Here is a 10340-nt window from a genome sequence, read left to right as displayed (position 1 = left end):
GTGAAAAAATTATTAAAAAATTTGAAATTGATCTTGCATGTCAGGATTTGAAAAATCTAGTAAACGTACCACTCCCAGCAACGAGACTCATTCCTGATTTACAAGACTAATTTTTCAAATGATTTTATCGACGATCCAAACGTACGGATTTAAGGAAATATTAATTTTTGTCTTATAAAAAAATTATTAACAAATTTGAAATTCATCTTGCATGTCAGGATTAGAAAAATCTAGTAAAAGTACCACTCTCGACAACGAGACTCGTTCCCGATTAACAACATTAATTTTTAAAATAATTTTTTCGATGATCCAACCGTACGAATGTTAGGATATATAAATTTTAATCATATGAAAAAATTATTAACAAATTTGAAATTCATCTTGCATGTCACGATTAGAAAAACCTAGTAAAAGCAGCACTCCCGACAACGAGACTCGTTCCTGACTTACAAGTTTAATTTTTAAAATGATTTTTTCGATAATCCAACCGTGCGGATTTTAATATATATCAATTTTAGAGATGTGAAAAAATTATTAAAAAATTTGAAATTGATCTTGCATGTCGGGATTTGAAAAATCTAGTAAAAGTACCACTCCCAACAACGGGACTCGTTCCCGATTTACAAGATTAATTTTTTAAATAAATTTGTCGACGATCCAACCGTACGGATGTTAGGAAATATTAATTTTTTTCATATAAAAAAATTATTAACAAATATGAAATTTATCTTGCGTGTTAGGATTAGAAAAATCTAGTAAAAGTACCACTTCCAACTAGACTCGTTCTCGATTTATAAGATAAATTTTTTAAAAGATTTTTTCATTGATCGAACCGTACGAATATAAAGATATATCAATTTTAGTCATATGAAAAAATTATTAACAAATTTGAAATTCATCTTGCATGTGAGGATTAGAAAAACCTAGTAAAAGTACCACTCCCGACAACGAGACTCGTTCCTCATTTACAATATTAATTTTTAAAATGATTTTTTCGATGATCCAACCGTACGAATGTTAAGATATATCAATTTTAGTCAAATGAAAAAATTATTAAAAAAATTGAAATTCATCTTACATGTCAGGATTAGAAAAATCTAGTAAAAGTACCACTCCCGACAACAAGACTCGTTCCCGATTTACACGATTAATTTTGTAAATGATATTTTTGAATATCCAACCGTGCGGATTTTAAGATACATCTATTTTAGACATGTGAAAAAATTATTAAAAAATTTGAAATTGATCTTGCATGTCAGGATTTGAAAAATCTAGTAAACGTACCACTCCCAGCAACGAGACTCGTTCCTGATTTACAAGACTAATTTTTCAAATGATTTTATCGACGATCCAAACGTACGGATGTAAGGAAATATTAATTTTTGTCTTATAAAAAAATTATTAACAAATTTGAAATTCATCTTGCATGTCAGGATTAGAAAAATCTAGTAAAAGTACCACTCTCAACAACGAGACTCGTTCCCGATTAACAACATTAATTTTTAAAATAATTTTTTTGATGATCCAACCGTACGAATGTTAGGATATATAAATTTTAATCATATGAAAAAATTATTAACAAATTTGAAATTCATCTTGCATGTCAGGATTAGAAAAACCTAGTAAAAGCAGCACTCCCGACAACGAGCCTCGTTCCTGACTTACAAGTTTAATTTTTAAAATGATTTTTTCGATAATCCAACCGTGCGGATTTTAATATATATCAATTTTAGAGATGTGAAAAAATTATTAAAAAATTTGAAATTGATCTTGCATGTCGGGATTTGAAAAATCTAGTAAAAGTACCACTCCCAACAACGAGACTCGTTCCCGATTTACAAGATTAATTTTTCAAATAAATTTGTCGACGATCCAACCGTACGGATGTTAGGAAATATTAATTTTTTTCATATTAAAAAATTATTAACAAATATGAAATTCATCTTGCGTGTTAGGATTAGAAAAATCTAGTAAAAGTACCACTTCCAACGAGACTCGTTCTCGATTTATAAGATAAATTTTTTAAATGATTTTTTCGCTGATCGAACCGTACGAATATTAAGATATATCAATTTTAGTCATATGAAAAAATTATTAACAAATTTGAAATTCATCTCGCATGTGAGGATTAGAAAAACCTAGTAAAAGTACCACTCCCGACAACGAGACTCGTTCCTCATTTACAATATTAATTTTTAAAATGATTTTTTCGATGATCCAACCGTACGAATGTTAAGATATATCAATTTTAGTCAAATGAAAAAATTATTAAAAAATTTGAAATTAATCTTGAATGTCAGGATTAGAAAAATCTAGTAAAAGTACCACTCCCGACAACAAGACTCGTTCCCGATTTACAAGATTAATTTTTAAACTGATTTTTTCGAAGATCCAACCGTGCGGATTTTAAGATATATCAATTTTAGAGATTTGAAAAAATTATTAAAAATTTGAAATTGATCTTGCATGTCATGATTTAAAAAATCTAGTAAAAGTACCACTCCCAATAACGAGACTCGTTCCCGATTTATAAGATTAATTTTTCAAATGATTTTGTCGACGATCCCACCGTACGGAGGTTAGGATATATTAATTTTTGTCATATAAAAAAATTATTAACAAATTTGAAATTCATCTTGCGTGTCTGGATTAGATAAATCTAGTAAAAGTACCACTCCCAACAACGAGACTCGTTCCTGATTTACAACATTAATTTTAAAAAATGATTTTTTCGATGATCCAACCGTACGAATGTTAGGATATATCAATTTTAGTCATATGAAAAAATTATTAACAAATTTGAAATTCATCTTGCATGTTAGGATTAGAAAAACCTAGTAAAAGCAACACTCCCGACAACAAGACTCGTTCCTGATTTACAAGATTAATTTTTAAAATGATTTTTTCGATGATCCAACCGTATGAATGTTAGGATATATCAATTTTAGTCATATGAAAAAATTATTAACAAATTTGAAATTTATCTTGCATGTCAGGATTAGAAAAACCTAGTAAAAGTACCACTCCCGACAACGAGACTCGTTCCTGATTTACAATATTAATTTTTAAAATGATTTTTTCGATGATTCAACCGTACGAATGTTAAGATATATCAATTTTAGTCAAATAAAAAAATTATTAAAAAATTTGAAATTCATCTTACATGTCAGGATTAGAAAAATCTAGTAAAAGTACCACTCCCGACAACAAGACTCGTTCCCGATTTACACGATTAATTTTGTAAATGATATTTTTGAATATCCAACCGTGCGGATTTTAAGATACATCTATTTTATACATGTGAAAAAATTATTAAAAAATTTGAAATTGATCTTGCATGTCAGGATTTGAAAAATCTAGTAAACGTACCACTCCCAGCAACGAGACTCATTCCTGATTTACAAGACTAATTTTTCAAATGATTTTATCGACGATCCAAACGTACGGATTTAAGGAAATATTAATTTTTGTCTTATAAAAAAATTATTAACAAATTTGAAATTCATCTTGCATGGCAGGATTAGAAAAATCTAGTAAAAGTACCACTCTCGACAACGAGACTCGTTCCCGATTAACAACATTAATTTTTAAAATAATTTTTTCGATGATCCAACCGTACGAATGTTAGGATATATAAATTTTAATCATATGAAAAAATTATTAACAAATTTGAAATTCATCTTGCATGTCACGATTAGAAAAACCTAGTAAAAGCAGCACTCCCGACAACGAGACTCGTTCCTGACTTACAAGTTTAATTTTTAAAATGATTTTTTCGATAATCCAACCGTGCGGATTTTAATATATATCAATTTTAGAGATGTGAAAAAATTATTAAAAAATTTGAAATTGATCTTGCATGTCGGGATTTGAAAAATCTAGTAAAAGTACCACTCCCAACAACGAGACTCGTTCCCGATTTACAAGATTAATTTTTTAAATAAATTTGTCGACGATCCAACCGTACGGATGTTAGGAAATATTAATTTTTTTCATATAAAAAAATTATTAACAAATATGAAATTTATCTTGCGTGTTAGGATTAGAAAAATCTAGTAAAAGTACCACTTCCAACTAGACTCGTTCTCGATTTATAAGATAAATTTTTTAAATGATTTTTTCATTGATCGAACCGTACGAATATAAAGATATATCAATTTTAGTCATATGAAAAAATTATTAACAAATTTGAAATTCATCTTGCATGTGAGGATTAGAAAAACCTAGTAAAAGTACCACTCCCGACAACGAGACTCGTTCCTCATTTACAATATTAATTTTTAAAATGATTTTTTCGATGATCCAACCGTACGAATGTTAAGATATATCAATTTTAGTCAAATGAAAAAATTATTAAAAAAATTGAAATTCATCTTACATGTCAGGATTAGAAAAATCTAGTAAAAGTACCACTCCCGACAACAAGACTCGTTCCCGATTTACACGATTAATTTTGTAAATGATATTTTTGAATATCCAACCGTGCGGATTTTAAGATACATCTATTTTAGACATGTGAAAAAATTATTAAAAAATTTGAAATTGATCTTGCATGTCAGGATTTGAAAAATCTAGTAAACGTACCACTCCCAGCAACGAGACTCGTTCCTGATTTACAAGACTAATTTTTCAAATGATTTTATCGACGATCCAAACGTACGGATGTAAGGAAATATTAATTTTTGTCTTATAAAAAAATTATTAACAAATTTGAAATTCATCTTGCATGTCAGGATTAGAAAAATCTAGTAAAAGTACCACTCTCAACAACGAGACTCGTTCCCGATTAACAACATTAATTTTTAAAATAATTTTTTCGATGATCCAACCGTACGAATGTTAGGATATATAAATTTTAATCATATGAAAAAATTATTAACAAATTTGAAATTCATCTTGCATGTCAGGATTAGAAAAACCTAGTAAAAGCAGCACTCCCGACAACGAGCCTCGTTCCTGACTTACAAGTTTAATTTTTAAAATGATTTTTTCGATAATCCAACCGTGCGGATTTTAATATATATCAATTTTAGAGATGTGAAAAAATTATTAAAAAATTTGAAATTGATCTTGCATGTCGGGATTTGAAAAATCTAGTAAAAGTACCACTCCCAACAACGAGACTCGTTCCCGATTTACAAGATTAATTTTTCAAATAAATTTGTCGACGATCCAACCGTACGGATGTTAGGAAATATTAATTTTTTTCATATAAAAAAATTATTAACAAATATGAAATTCATCTTGCGTGTTAGGATTAGAAAAATCTAGTAAAAGTACCAGTTCCAACTAGACTCGTTCTCGATTTATAAGATAAATTTTTTAAATGATTTTTTTGTTGATCGAACCATACGAATATAAAGATATATCAATTTTAGTCATATGAAAAAATTATTAACAAATTTGAAATTCATCTTGCATGTGAGGATTAGAAAAACCTAGTAAAAGTACCACTCCCGACAACGAGACTCGTTCCTCATTTACAATATTAATTTTTAAAATGATTTTTTCGATGATCCAACCGTACGAATGTTAAGATATATCAATTTTAGTCAAATGAAAAAATTATTAAAAAAATTGAAATTAATCTTGCATGTCAGGATTAGAAAAATCTAGTAAAAGTACCACTCCCGACAACAAGACTCGTTCCCGATTTACAAGATTAATTTTTAAACTGATTTTTTCGAAGATCCAACTGTGCGGATTTTAAGATATATCAATTTTAGAGATCTGAAAAAATTATTAAAAATTTGAAATTGATCTTGCATGTCATGATTTAAAAAATCTAGTAAAAGTACCACTCCCAATAACGAGACTCCTTCCCGATTTATAAGATTAATTTTTCAAATGATTTTGTCGACGATCCCACCGTACGGAGGTTAGGATATATTAATTTTTGTCATATAAAAAAATTATTAACAAATTTGAAATTCATCTTGCGTGTCAGGATTTGAAAAATCTAGTAAAAGTACCACTCCCAACAACGAGACTCGTTCCTGATTTACAACATTAATTTTTAAAATGATTTTTTCGATGATCCAACCGTACGAATGTTAAGATATATCAATTTTAGTCATATGAAAAAATTATTAACAAATTTGAAATTCATCTTGCATGTTAGGATTAGAAAAACCTAGTAAAAGCAACACTCCCGACAACGAGACTCGTTCCTGATTTACAAGATTAATTTTTAAAATGATTTTTTCGATGATCCAACCATATGAATGTTAGGATATATCAATTTTAGTCATATGAAAAAATTATTAACAAATTTGAAATTTATCTTGCATGTCACGATTAGAAAAACCTAGTAAAAGTACCACTCCCGACAACGAGACTCATTCCTGATTTACAATATTAATTTTTAAAATGATATTTTCGATGATTCAACCGTACGAATGTTAAGATATATCAATTTTAGTCAAATAAAAAAATTATTAAAAAATTTGAAATTCATCTTACATGTCAGGATTAGAAAAATCTAGTAAAAGTACCACTCCCGACAACAAGACTCGTTCCCGATTTACACGATTAATTTTGTAAATGATATTTTTGAATATCCAACCGTGCGGATTTTAAGATATATCTATTTTAGACATGTGAAAAAATTATTAAAAAATTTGAAATTGATCTTGCATGTCAGGATTTGAAAAATCTAGTAAAAGTACCACTCCCAACAACGAGACTCGTTCCTGATTTACAAAACTAATTTTTCAAATGATTTTATCGATGATCCAAACGTACGGATGTAAGGAAATATTAATTTTTGTCTTATAAAAAAATTATTAACAAATTTGAAATTCATCTTGCATGTCAGGATTAGAAAAATCTAGTAAAAGTACCACTCTCGACAACGAGACTCGTTCCCGATTAACAACATTAATTTTTAAAATAATTTTTTCGATGATCCAACCGTACGAATGTTAGGATATATCAATTTTAATCATATGAAAAAATTATTAACAAATTTGAAATTCATCTTGCATGTCAGGATTAGAAAAACCTAGTAAAAGCAGCACTCCCGACAACGAGACTCGTTCCTGACTTACAAGTTTAATTTTTAAAATGATTTTTTTGATGATCCAACCGTGCGGATTTTAATATATATCAATTTTAGAGATGTGAAAAAATTATTAAAAAATTTGAAATTGATCTTGCATGTCGGGATTTGAAAAATCTAGTAAAAGTACCACTCCCAACAACGAGACTCGTTCCCGATTTACAAGATTAATTTTTCAAATGAATTTGTCGACGATCCAACCGTACGGATGTTAGGAAATATTAATTTTTTTCATATAAAAAAATTATTAACAAATATGAAATTCATCTTGCGTGTTAGGATTAGAAAAATCTAGTAAAAGTACCACTTCCAACGAGACTCGTTCTCGATTTATAAGATAAATCTTTTAAATGATTTTTTCGCTGATCGAACCGTACGAATATTAAGATATATCAATTTTAGTCATATGAAAAAATTATTAACAAATTTGAAATTCATCTTGCATGTGAGGATTAGAAAAACCTAGTAAAAGTACCACTCCCGACAACGAGACTCGTTCCTCATTTACAATATTAATTTTTAAAATGATTTTTTCGATGATCCTACCGTACGAATGTTAAGATATATCAATTTTAGTCAAATGAAAAAATTATTAAAAAATTTGAAATTAATCTTGCATGTCAGGATTAGAAAAATCTAGTAAAAGTACCACTCCCGACAACAAGACTCGTTCCCGATTTACAAGATTAATTTTTAAACTAATTTTTTCGAAGATCCAACCGTGCGGATTTTAAGATATATCAATTTTAGAGATCTGAAAAAATTATTAAAAATTTTAAATTGATCTTGCATGTCATGATTCAAAAAATCTAGTAAAAGTACCACTCCCAATAACGAGACTCGTTCCCGATTTATAAGATTAATTTTTCAAATGATTTTGTCGATGATCCCACCGTACGGAGGTTAGGATATATTAATTTTTTTCATATAAAAAAATTATTAAGAAATTTGAAATTCATCTTGCGTGTCAGGATTGGAAAAATCTAGTAAAACTACCACTCCCAACAACGAGACTCGTTCCTGATTTACAACATTAATTTTTAAAATTATTTTTTCGATGATCCAACCGTACGAATGTTAGGATATATCAATTTTAGTCATATGAAAAAATTATTAACAAATTTGAAATTCATCTTGCATGTTAGGATTAGAAAAACCTAGTAAAAGCAACACTCCCGACAACAAGACTCGTTCCTGATTTACAAGATTAATTTTTAAAATGATTTTTTCGATGATCCAACCGTATGAATGTTAGGATATATCAATTTTAGTCATATGAAAAAATTATTAACAAATTTGAAATTTATCTTGCATGTCAGGATTAGAAAAACCTAGTAAAAGTACCACTCCCGACAACGAGACTCGTTCCTGATTTACAATATTAATTTTTAAAATGATTTTTTCGATGATTCAACCGTACGAATGTTAAGATATATCAATTTTAGTCAAATAAAAAAATTATTAAAAAATTTGAAATTCATCTTACATGTCAGGATTAGAAAAATCTAGTAAAAGTACCACTCCCGACAACAAGACTCGTTCCCGATTTACACGATTAATTTTGTAAATGATATTTTTGAATATCCAACCGTGCGGATTTTAAGATACATCTATTTTATACATGTGAAAAAATTATTAAAAAATTTGAAATTGATCTTGCATGTCAGGATTTGAAAAATCTAGTAAACGTACCACTCCCAGCAACGAGACTCATTCCTGATTTACAAGACTAATTTTTCAAATGATTTTATCGACGATCCAAACGTACGGATTTAAGGAAATATTAATTTTTGTCTTATAAAAAAATTATTAACAAATTTGAAATTCATCTTGCATGGCAGGATTAGAAAAATCTAGTAAAAGTACCACTCTCGACAACGAGACTCGTTCCCGATTAACAACATTAATTTTTAAAATAATTTTTTCGATGATCCAACCGTACGAATGTTAGGATATATAAATTTTAATCATATGAAAAAATTATTAACAAATTTGAAATTCATCTTGCATGTCACGATCAGAAAAACCTAGTAAAAGCAGCACTCCCGACAACAAGACTCGTTCCTGATTTACAAGATTAATTTTTAAAATGATTTTTTCGATGATCCAACCGTGCGGATTTTAATATATATCAATTTTAGAGATGTGAAAAAATTATTAAAAAATTTGAAATTGATCTTGCATGTCGGGATTTGAAAAATCTAGTAAAAGTACCACTCCCAACAACGAGACTCGTTCCCGATTTACAAGATTAATTTTTTAAATAAATTTGTCGACGATCCAACCGTACGGATGTTAGGAAATATTAATTTTTTTCATATAAAAAAATTATTAACAAATATGAAATTTATCTTGCGTGTTAGGATTAGAAAAATCTAGTAAAAGTACCACTTCCAACTAGACTCGTTCTCGATTTATAAGATAAATTTTTTAAATGATTTTTTCATTGATCGAACCGTACGAATATAAAGATATATCAATTTTAGTCATATGAAAAAATTATTAACAAATTTGAAATTCATCTTGCATGTGAGGATTAGAAAAACCTAGTAAAAGTACCACTCCCGACAACGAGACTCGTTCCTCATTTACAATATTAATTTTTAAAATGATTTTTTCGATGATCCAACCGTACGAATGTTAAGATATATCAATTTTAGTCAAATGAAAAAATTATTAACAAATTTGAAATTCATCTTGCATGTGAGGATTAGAAAAACCTAGTAAAAGTACCACTCCCGACAACGAGACTCGTTCCTCATTTACAATATTAATTTTTAAAATGATTTTTTCGATGATCCTACCGTACGAATGTTAAGATATATCAATTTTAGTCAAATGAAAAAATTATTAAAAAATTTGAAATTAATCTTGCATGTCAGGATTAGAAAAATCTAGTAAAAGTACCACTCCCGACAACAAGACTCGTTCCCGATTTACAAGATTAATTTTTAAACTAATTTTTTCGAAGATCCAACCGTGCGGATTTTAAGATATATCAATTTTAGAGATCTGAAAAAATTATTAAAAATTTTAAATTGATCTTGCATGTCATGATTCAAAAAATCTAGTAAAAGTACCACTCCCAATAACGAGACTCGTTCCCGATTTATAAGATTAATTTTTCAAATGATTTTGTCGATGATCCCACCAAACGGAGGTTAGGATATATTAATTTTTTTCATATAAAAAAATTATTAAGAAATTTGAAATTCATCTTGCGTGTCAGGATTGGAAAAATCTAGTAAAACTACCACTCCCAACAACGAGACTCGTTCCT

Source organism: Apium graveolens, chromosome 3, assembly GCF_009905375.1.
Source record: "Apium graveolens cultivar Ventura chromosome 3, ASM990537v1, whole genome shotgun sequence".
In the NCBI taxonomy this organism is placed as follows: domain Eukaryota; kingdom Viridiplantae; phylum Streptophyta; class Magnoliopsida; order Apiales; family Apiaceae; genus Apium; species Apium graveolens.
Note: the sequence above shows the minus strand (reverse complement) of the source record.